This window comes from Leopardus geoffroyi, chromosome C1, assembly GCF_018350155.1.
Source record: "Leopardus geoffroyi isolate Oge1 chromosome C1, O.geoffroyi_Oge1_pat1.0, whole genome shotgun sequence".
Taxonomy (NCBI): domain Eukaryota; kingdom Metazoa; phylum Chordata; class Mammalia; order Carnivora; family Felidae; genus Leopardus; species Leopardus geoffroyi.
In genome coordinates this window covers 165,697,294-165,708,371 of record NC_059328.1, presented here as the reverse complement: position 1 = coordinate 165,708,371, position 11,078 = coordinate 165,697,294, and the positions used below count along the sequence as shown (strand labels likewise).

The window sequence follows — 11,078 nt, the reverse complement described above, 5'->3', positions numbered from 1 at the left end:
AGCTATAAAATAAGTAAATCAGGGGGGATATAATGTACAGCATTATCTATAGTTAATATTTTATTGCATATTTGAAATTTGCTAAGAGAGTAAATCTTGAAAATTCTCATTACAAGAAAAAAAATCTGTAACTGTGTTTGGTGACAGATAACTAGAATTATTGTGGTGACACTTTCACAATATATACAACTAGTAAATCATTATACTGTATGCCTAAAACTAATATAGTGTATATAAATTATACTTCAATTTTTAAAAAAGAAAGAAAAAGAAAACGACAGCTCATTCTACCAGAATAGGCAGTCCTTATATGAATACTTAATTCAAATGGCCACCACTGGAAAGAGCTGCAGAATGTTCAAAGAAAAGTTCAAAGAACTGGCATTATTTAGCTTGTGGAAAGGGGACAAAGGATACCTTAAGAATCATTTTCGAATGGCAGCATAAAGCAGCATATCAAGGCATCAGAATGGATTTAGGTTAGCTCTAAAGCAGATCTTATGGGGCGCCTGAGTGGCTCAGTCAGTTAAGCGTCTGACTTCGGCTCAGGTAATGATCACATGATTCATGAATTTGAGCCCCACACTGGGCTCTCTGCTCTCAGCACAGAGCCTGCTTCGGATCCTCTGTCCCCCCTCTTTCTTACCCCTCCCCCATTCACGCTCTTTCTCTTTCTCAAAAATAAACAAACACTTAAAAAAATAAAGCAGATTCTATGATAATGATGATCCTAGGTGATAGGATTGCCAAGGAAATTTCGTTTTTCAAACATCTTTAAAACCAACCTGGACCCTACATTGCCTATCAGCTGTGTTATGAGTTCATGTATCAACTGGGGGTCGGCGCAGACACCACTCTAGGTATTGAATACAAGGAATTAGATGCTTACAAAACAGATGGGCTGGAAAAACAGAGGCTAAGAGGGCTGCCTTTCCGCTTCCAAGTCAGACCACACAGCAACAACCTAGCTAGAGATCAGGAACCTATGGAGACCACACAGCTGGCATCACAGCCACTTCTCACCAGTAGAATTGGTGTCACTGCAGAGGCACAGAAAGTCTGATCATTGAAAATCACGCCTCATGTAGCATGCTCATCAAAAACTAACAAAGGAGGGGCGCCTGGGTGGCGCAGTCGGTTAAGCGTCCGACTTCAGCCAGGTCACGATCTCGCGGTCCGTGAGTTCGAGCCCCGCGTCAGGCTCTGGGCTGATGGCTCAGAGCCTGGAGCCTGTTTCCGATTCTGTGTCTCCCTCTCTCTCTGCCCCTCCCCCGTTCATGCTGTGTCTCTCTCTGTCCCCCCAAAAATAAATAAACGTTGAAAAAAAAATTAAAAAAAAAAAAAACTAACAAAGGAAAACCAACAGGCAGGGAAAATAGCTTCCATTTTGCTTTTACCTTCCAGTCTCACATCATTATACCTGATTGGCAAAATGTAAATTGTATACAGAATCCCATTAGCAGGGAAGTCTAAGAAACGTTGTTGGGGTTTTCTAAAGTCAATTTTTTAAAGTAGGCTCTACACCCAGCATGGAGTCCAACGTGGGACTTGAACTCATGACCCAGAGATCAAGACCTGAGCTGAGATCGAGAGTCAGACGCTTAACTGCCTGAGCCACCCAAGCACTCCTTCAAAGTCAATTTTTATTGAAGTATAACATAATTACAGAAAAATGCACAAATCACAGTCAGGTACAGCTTGATGAATTTTCATAAAGCAGATGTACCCATGTAACTATAACCAAGATTGGACAACAGAAATCACTTACACACCAGAAACCCTTCCTCATACTCATTTCTGGGCATTATATTTCCAGAAAGTAGCTGCAATCTTGGTCTCTCACACCATAGAGCAATTTTGCCTGTTTTCGAGCCTTAGACAAAATGGGATGATGCAGTATGTACTCTTTTATGACTGGCTCTTTTCACTCAACTTTATAATTGTGTGATTCATACATTGTATATAGTGATAGCATCTTCATTTTTATTGCTATATTGCATTCTTTTGGATAACTATAACATTGGTTGTACATTTTACTGCACATGGACATTTGGGTCATTTCTATTTGCGGATTATTACAAATAGTGTTGTTATGAACACTGGTGAATATATGTATACACTTCAGGTAGATATATAAGAGTGGGATTTCTGGGTTATAGGGGATGCGTATGTTTAGCTTGATTGGACACTGGCAAACAATTTTCCAAAGTGATGGATATGCCATATCCTTACCAAAACTTTGTATTTTCTTCTTTTACATTTTAGCTATTCTGTTGAAAGTCTAATGCAATGGATTGAAATTGTATTGTGGTTTTGGTTTTTATTTTCTTGATGGCTAACAAGTGAAGCACCTTTTCATATGTTTATGGGCCATATGGGTGTCTTCTTCTATGAAATGCTTGTTTTTCACCCAATTTCTTATTGGCTTGTCTGACTTTTTCTTCTTCTTTGTAGTTCTTTATTCTAGGAGTCCTTTGTTGAACTCCTTTTGTCACTCCATGGCTTGTTTTTTCCATCCCTTCAGTAATGTCTTTTGATGAAGACGTTCATAATGTTGATGTAGTTCAGTTTATCAGATGTTTTCTTTTATGGATCATTTATTTTGTATGTATCCAATTTAAGAAATCTTTGCTGACTCCAAGATCACTCTAGTATTTTCCTATGTTTTTTTGTGAAAACTTTATTGTTTTACTGTTCACATTTAGATTTACAATTCATCTGGTATTGATTTTTGTGTATGATGAAAAGGAAGGGGTGCCTGGGTGTCTCAGTCAGTTGAGTGTCCGACTCTTGATTTCAGCTCAGGTCATGATCTCATGGTTCATGAGATCAAGCCCCGCATTGGTTTCAGGGCCTGCTTGGAATCCTCTGTCTCCCTCTCTCTGCCCCGCGCCCTGCTGTCTCTCTCTCTCTCAAAATGAATAAATAAAACTTAAAAAAAAAAAAAGAAGAGTAAGAAATATAGTTTTAAGCCTTCCATCTCCTGTAATATTGCAGAATGGGAATGGGGTGTCTATGGAAGGTGGCGAAAATGAATGATGAGTGCCAAGAGACCATGTCTGACACAGTGAGCTGGTGAGTTTTTACACTGTAAAATAGGTAGCTCCAGACTGAATTTTCCTGAACCTCTTTTCAAATGTGATCTTTTATGATAGTGATTTCCCACATTCCACCCTTCCCCAATGTTAGCGATCCACCTCAGGCAGTTGCTTTGCCTCTCCTTTCTTACCCCGCCTCTTGGAATGTCATTACTGTGATCAGAGCACTGTGATCTTTTTCAGAAATTGTAGCAAGACTTGATCTGCTTTCAAATAAATGAAAAGAAGACCAGACTTAGACTTGGTGGGTAAATGTGAATGTCAGTATACTTGTAAAGAAATGTAGTTTTACTAGCCATTCTAAGAAAGTGTGGTCAAGTACAGGTCATTGTTCTAAATGGTTTGGGGACATGGAAACAACTTAAGAGTTCATGAACAGGTGAATAGATAAAAAAATAAAGTTGTGGTATAAATATACAATGGAATATTATTGAGCCATAAAAACTGAGAAATCCTACCATTTGTGACAGATACAGATGGACCTAGAGGGCATTATGCTAAGTGAAATAAGTCAGAGAAACAGGAAGCCTGGGTGGCTCAGTCAGTTAAGTGTGTGACTTCAGCTCAAGTCATGATATCACAGTTTGTGAGTTCCAGCCCCATGTCAGGCTCTGTGCTGACAGCTCAGAGCCTGGAGCCTGCTTCAGATTCTGTGTCTTCCTCTCTCCCTGCCCTCCCCCACTCACGCTCTGTCTCTGTCTCTCTCAAAAATAAATAAAAACATTTATAAAAAAGTCAGAGAAAGACAAACACTGTATGATCTCACATGTACAATCTTTAAAAAAAAAGGCCAGGGGACTCCCGCGTGGCTCAGTTGGTTAAACATCCAGGTCTTGATTTTGGCTCAGGTCATGATCTCTCGGTTCATGGGATCAAGCCCCATATTGGGCTTTGCACAGACAGCACGGAGCCTGCTTGGGATTCTCTCTCTCCCTCTCTCCCTCTCTCTCTGCTCCTCCCCCACTTGTGTTCTCCCTCCCTCCTTCTCTCTCAAAATAAATAAATAAACATTAAAAAAAAAAAAAAGACCTCATAGAAAAAGAGATCAGAGGGGGCACCTGGGTGGCTCAGTTGGTTAAGTGTCCGACTTTGGCTCAGGTCATGGTCTCGTAGTTAGTGGGTTCCAGCCCCGCGTCGGGCTCTGTGTTGACAGTTCAGAGCCTGGAGCCTGCTTTGGGTTCTGTGTCTCCCTCTCTCTCTGCCCCTCCCTTGCTCTCTGTCTCTCTCTCTCTCAAAAATAAACATTACAAAATAAAAAAAAAAAAAAAAAAGAAAAGAAAAGAAAAAGAGATCAGACTTGTGGTTACCAGAGGCAGAGAGGGAGGAGAGGGGAATTGGAGCAAGGTGGTCAAAAAGTAGAAACTTTCAGTTATAAGATCATAAGTACTAGGAATGTAATGTACAACATGATGACTGTAGTTAACACCCTGTATGATGCATATAAAAGTTTTAAAGAGAGTAAATCTTAAGAGGACTCATCACAAGGAAAAAATATTTTTATTTTTTTATTTTTTTTTTTTATTTAAAAATTTTTTTTTTCAACGTTTATTTATTTTTGGGACAGAGAGAGACAGAGCATGAACAGGGGAGGGGCAGAGAGAGAGGGAGACACAGAATCGGAAACAGGCTCCAGGCTCCGAGCCACCAGCCCAGAGCCTGACGCGGGGCTCGAACTCACGGACCGTGAGATCGCGACCTGGCTGAAGTCGGACGCTTAACCGACTGCGCCACCCAGGCGCCCCATTTTTATTTTTATATTTTTGCTTTTTATTACATCTATATGAGATGATGAATGCTAACTAAACTTATTGTGTGATCATTTCACAATGTGTGTAAGTCTAACCATCACGCTGTACACCTTAAACAATGATGTATGTTAACTATATCTCAGAAATACTGAGAAAAAATAAATAAAAGACTTGAATAAAAGTGGGTTCTCCCAAGTGGGTTAAACAAGCTCCTTAATGCTATTACCTCTCCCTGCTTATAGGCACAACCACTCTTGAAGTTTGTTTTTTCATGTAGAGCAATTGATGTCTCAATCTGATATATGGTATTATACAAAGGAGGTTTTAAAGCCAGTTCCCTAGCTTTCGTACAGTCAGATTTCTCCCTGTGGGGTCCTTCTCTGGAAATTATGGGGTGGCCACTAGAACAATAAAATATGTCTAAAGCAAAATTCTCAATTACCTTGTGCCTGAATCCCTGCTCTTCCCTTGACGTTTGTATATATCCTTTGTTCCCTAATAATATCAGGTGAAGTGGCTTGTGAAATACGACTCTTTTATTATTCAGCTCAACTTCTATTTTATGTCCTAATATCTATGGACCATTAGGAAAATTAACACTGGTCATTTCAAAACACACTGAAATGGTCATTTCCAAACCAGACTACACAGTTTCAAGATCTTACATAGTGCCGTGGCCCCTAGAATGGGATGGGTATCTTAGCTGGTGCTTAATTAGTTCACAATGATATGTCCAAGACTGATATATGTTGTAGGTGTCCCATGGCTCCTTTATGTCTAAGAAGCTTCTGTTGTTTCTGGGTCCCCTAGAGTTTTAACCAACTGCATAGATGCACCTGACAGCCATTCTAGGTTCTTCCAATTCCCATTTGCCGGGCACTCCTCTAATTACTCTATATGCATTGTCCTATTTAATCCTTATAATAATCTAATATGATAGTACCTATTTTTATCCACATTTTACAGATGAGGACTTTGAGGTTAGGTAATATGCTCAAAGCTCTCCTATCTTGTTAGGGGTAAAGCTTTCTCTGCAGATTGATTCTCTTTACTCTTTTGTGTGAATTCTCATTAATAATTCATTTTCCCACTCTTTTTCTGCCTCTCAGATCTGAGAGAAACCTCTTGCTATCATTTCCACTTGCTTTCAAATTTATCTTTGCAAAGACCCAGCACAGCAAGACACGCCAGTCATCTTAGTTAATCTCCTTATTCAATTCACGAAGCAAGTATTTCTAGGCAGCAGCTATATGTTCAACATAAATTCTGATGACTAATGTGCAAAAGAAATACAAAAGTCCCTTTCATAGGAAATACAAATGTAATTTAATTTAATTAGAAAGAAACCTTAGCTCTTCAATCGTTAACTGTTAATTTGACACTTGGGACTCAAACATACAAACAGCTATTGTTGTTTTTGATGGTTCTTTCTTCTGGGTCATGTCCCAGATGTAGCATAACTCTCTTATGCTCATTTGAGAGCTACTGAACCCCAAAGGGCCCACCTCCATCCACAGTCCTCCTCAGGGTCCAGTGGGTCTCAAGTCTCAATTTCCCATCTCTCCAATATGCTCAAGGTTTCCATAGGGATTAGAATGAGGATGAAATCTTTAAGAAATTCAAAGTGCCATTTTAGAGTCAATGTAGTTTTGATAGGTTTTAGGGATGACTCTGGAACCTAACCACTAAATATAAGCTCTTTATGGAAAAATATGAACATATTCCCCCAAAACAAATTTGGAATCCAATCTGGTTACACTCCTTGATTATAAACCATGTTAAATTGTTTGCATTTCTCGGATACCTTAAGTTGTAAACCTGGCCACTTTATTTTTTTTTTAATTGTTTTTTTTAATGTTTGTTTATTTTTGAGAGACAGAGAGACAGAGTGTGAGCAGGCGAGGGTTAGAGAGAGAGGGAGACAGAATCTGAAGCAGGCTCCAGGCTCTGAGCTGTCAGCACAGAGCCCAGCGCAGAGCTCAAAGTCGTGAACCATAACATCACAACCTGAGCTCAAGTTGTACACTTCTTTTCAAATGTGATCTTTTATGATAGTGATAGTGATTTCCCACATTCCACCCTTCCCCAATGTTAGCAATCCACCTCAGGCAGTTGCTTTTCCTCTCCTTTCTTACCCCGCCTGAGCTCAAGTTGGACACCCAGGCGCCCCTAAACCTGGCCACTTTAAAAGGAAACTTCTGATATTTTCTCTATTCTTAGACAGAAGTAGATATTTTATTCTGGACACCAATTCTCAACTTAAGCGAATTAGTGCTTCTAGCTACTTCAGGGAAAACAGAGCTCTCTGGTAGGAATCATTTAAGACTTTACAGAAGTGTTTTACAGAGTTCTAATTACACTTATTTATCTCAAAAGTAATCCCCAGTTAGCTGAATGTAAGGTGATCTACTGTGGAAACTAGTTTTACTGGAACATTTTATTCTGTATTTCTGTGACCATGAGTTTAGTCCTAGGGAAAGGAAACTCAGAACCATTTGCTTCTCTCCGTCATGTAGGTCTGGTTCAGGAGCCTGCTCAAATAGTCCATGATCCTGATGGAAAGCAGAATGTCAGGGCTTTATAAGAAGAAACATAAAATTCCTGATCCCAGAGAGTGATCAGTTCATCTTATTGCTTCCTCCTCAGATGAAGAACAATTTCAGTAAGATGAGATCCCTGAGCATAGAATCTGCAGGAAGGGGAGAGTACTGAAATGGATGATAACCTTAAACTTTGTCCTGAGTAATTTTTAAGTCTCCATCCACCTCAGTTGTGTTATCTGTGAAAGGGGGTCTTGATACCTATTTAACAGGAATATTATAAGATCAAAAGAGTTATGTGAAACTCCTCCATGAAATTTAAAACAGTATATGCCACTACAGATTTTGAAAATTCATTTTTATATTTCCTTTGCTTTTTAACCTAGAAAATGCACTGACCAGCCATAATGACCCCATTACCTATTTTAAAAGCATTGCTAGACTTTGATGATGGTGGGAGATAGTAGCAATAGCAAGAAAAACAGAAAGAGGAGTATGAGTGGTGGGGTATGTGTGTGTGCTGTCCCCTGTGCTGGATTTTCTTTGTGTCGCAAGACTTTCTGTGAAAGCTGTCCTGTGTTCAAAGGGAAATGAACACAAATTAGATGGGCAATCTACCCAGCTATCAGAATTCACATTAATCTTACCACCAAAATAACTGTCCATTGCAAGTTCAGTTCACTTTTTTTTTTTTTTTAAAAAAACAAGCTCTGGCTGGTTTTATTAAAGAAAAATTTTTACAGGATTTACTTTCCACCAGTCTGTTCTGGCATGCTTCTAATGATAATACAATCACCTGGGTCAATGATAGCCAGTGTGCATACTCTGTAGTATTTCCCACATGTTGTGCCCAATTCAACATTATTCCCACTGTATTTGTGGCCAACAGGCATAATATTCTATTTCAGATTTCCTCAAGGCCGGGCAGTTGTTAGTGAGGATGACCAGTTTCGCTTTGCCATGTCTGACTGTTCAGAGTCTGCTTGTACCCCAGCACATACTTTCCACTTTCCATAATGAATTGAAGCCTAGAGTTAATCACCTCCACTGATTTTGTCTTCTTGGTGGCCACCATCTTCCTGCTTTAGGTGTGGGATGGCCCCAACCGAGAGCAGCAGCCAAGATGGCTGGGAGTGAGAAAGGGTCATTATTATTTTCTGAAATAGCCATTTTTATTGCTAATAGTTGCATAGACTTGTGGAGATTTCATTTTGCTTTGTTAAATTGGTTAAGATATCTTAAATTAGCCATTAGATAAGAGTTTACCTTAAGAATGCTATTTTAAGAGATGAGATAAGTTCCAATCTGGAACCAAGAGTGACCTAGAACAGATACATCTTTCCAATTCCAATCCAATGGAACCCTTAGGCTGAATTCTACCTCTTAAAAAAAAAAAAAAAAAAAAAAAAAGGAGGGGATATAAAGGTGGAGAAAAGAAAGCTGATAAATCACTCCCTCCAGTTTTTGGAAGGAGGTAGGTCATGCTTCCACTCCCACAAGGCTAGTGCTGGGAACTCCCCATTTTGGAAGATGAGGCAGATCTTGACATGAAAAAAGTTTGAAGTAGTGTCCCACCCTAGAAAATAAGCTAAATTAACTTCTTAGAGTACACAGTTAAGATGTAAAAACAGTAAATACCCAGCACACTCAAAGGCTTTAGAAATGCACGTATCTCTTGGGGAGCAATTTAAATTTCAGAACTCTGTCTTTAGAAATTGGGGTGCTGGGGGGCTCAGTCGGTTAAGTGTCAGATTCTTGATTTCGGCTCAGGTCTTGATCTCACCATTGGTGAGTTTGAGCCCCGCATTGGGCTCAGCACTGGGCCTGGAGCCTGCTTAAGATTCTCTCTCCTTCTGTCTTTGCTCCTTCCCCACTCACACACGCACACGTGCTCTCTCTCTCTCTTTCAGAAGAAAGAAAGAAAGAAAGAAAGAAAGAAAGAAAGAAAGAAAGAAAGAAAGAAAGAAAGAAAGAAAAGAAGAGAAAAGAAAAAGAAATAATTAAGCATATATGCAAAGATTGAACTACCAGGCAGATCATCTCAATTATGTCCAGTATTTTTTGCCATAAGCATCTTTGCCAAAGACATCTTTGCCACCAACATTTTTGCCCTGTAATAATTGGCTATAAGGCAATTTTGCCATGAAAAATAAAATAACTGGTTGACAGTTTGGTTTCATTTCTCCATTGGCAAAGTTTCCAGTTTTATATTATATAAATCTTGGCTAGCTCTCATAATTGTCTGAAGAGTGATGGGTAGACATAGTGGTCTTAAGATAGTAGATGATAGGGGCGCCTGGGTGGCGCAGTCGGTTAAGCGTCCGACTTCAGCCAGGTCACGATCTCCCGGTCCGGGAGTTCGAGCCCCGCGTCAGGCTTTGGGCTGATGGCTCAGAGCCTGGAGCCTGTTTCCGATTCTGTGTCTCCCTCTCTCTCTGCCCCTCCCCCGTTCATGCTCTGTCTCTCTCTCTGTCCCAAAAATAAATAAACGTTGAAAAAAAAAAAAAAAGATAGTAGATGATAAATACATACATCGCCTTATTAGAAAATATGGTAACAAAACTTACTAGAAGTGTGAAATAAGAGAGTATAAAGCCAGACTGCACGCTACACTACTAGGAAATGATTACATATCAGTTACAATGATAACAAAGTTCAGTTACAAATGCATCCCAGAGTTAGCATTTCTTCCACATTTCCCATGGAACTTTGGAACATCCATCAAGGGACGTGTGACAATAGGTGAAGAATGAACATCCATGTAGAAGGCTTTCACAACCCAATACAAAGCTCAGTTACAAATATACATCTTAGTGTTTGGAAAACCGATAACTCTCTTAAAGAAGGAAGAAATTAATACATAATTTCATTAGTTTTTTCATGTTTCATTATGTCCTTTTCAATATCCCTTTTTTCTTTTTCATTATTTTATATTTTATGACAGAATTGCCTTATAGTCCATTAGTTATGCAGTGAAAATGTTTGTGGTAATGCAAAGATGTCTCCAGCAAAGATGTTTATAGTGAAACTACCCGGAACACATCGAAGCAATATGCACCATACAGGAATAGTAAAAGCAACTACATATCCAATAATAAAAGTTTAGTTAAATACATCCAGATGATGTGTACTATTTGTATTTAATGTAATGCTATAGATAAATATTTATTAATGTGATAAGGATTTCTAAAATTTTTTAAAGACAAACACAAGTGACAACCAATATGTACTCAATGGTTCCAATTTTATAAAATAAATAATGTGTGAATATAAGTTTGGTTTTAAAAGCTCTTAAAGGACTTCTGGTTCAAGATAGTAGACTGAGAATATGCATTTAATCCCCTCTTGCTCTCCAAATCCCACAAAAATTATTTTATTTTATTTTAAGCTTATTTATTTATTTTGAGAGAGAGAGAGAGCGAGAGAGAGCACGTGTACAAGTAGGGGAGGGGCAGAAGGAGAGGGGGAGAGAGAATCCCTCTCTCCTTGAGGGGCTCAAATTTACAAACGGCAAGATCATGACCTGAGTTGAAGTTGGATGCTTAACCAACTGAGCCACCCAGGTGCACTTTTTTAAGTTTATTTATGTATTTTGAGAGAGAGAGCGCGCACCCCATTAAAATAATTTTAAAACGCACATTCACAAAGAACACAGTTTATAAGAGTGCAAAAATACCCCCTGCCCCCAGCTT

The 11,078-nt window shown here is 39.1% G+C and overlaps 1 pseudogene; it reads right to left on the bottom strand.

The window, feature by feature from the left end:
* Positions 1–7,019: 7,019 nt before the first annotated feature.
* Positions 7,020–9,101, bottom strand: LOC123599132 (annotated as a pseudogene).
* Between the last annotated feature and the right edge of the window lie 1,977 nt (positions 9,102–11,078).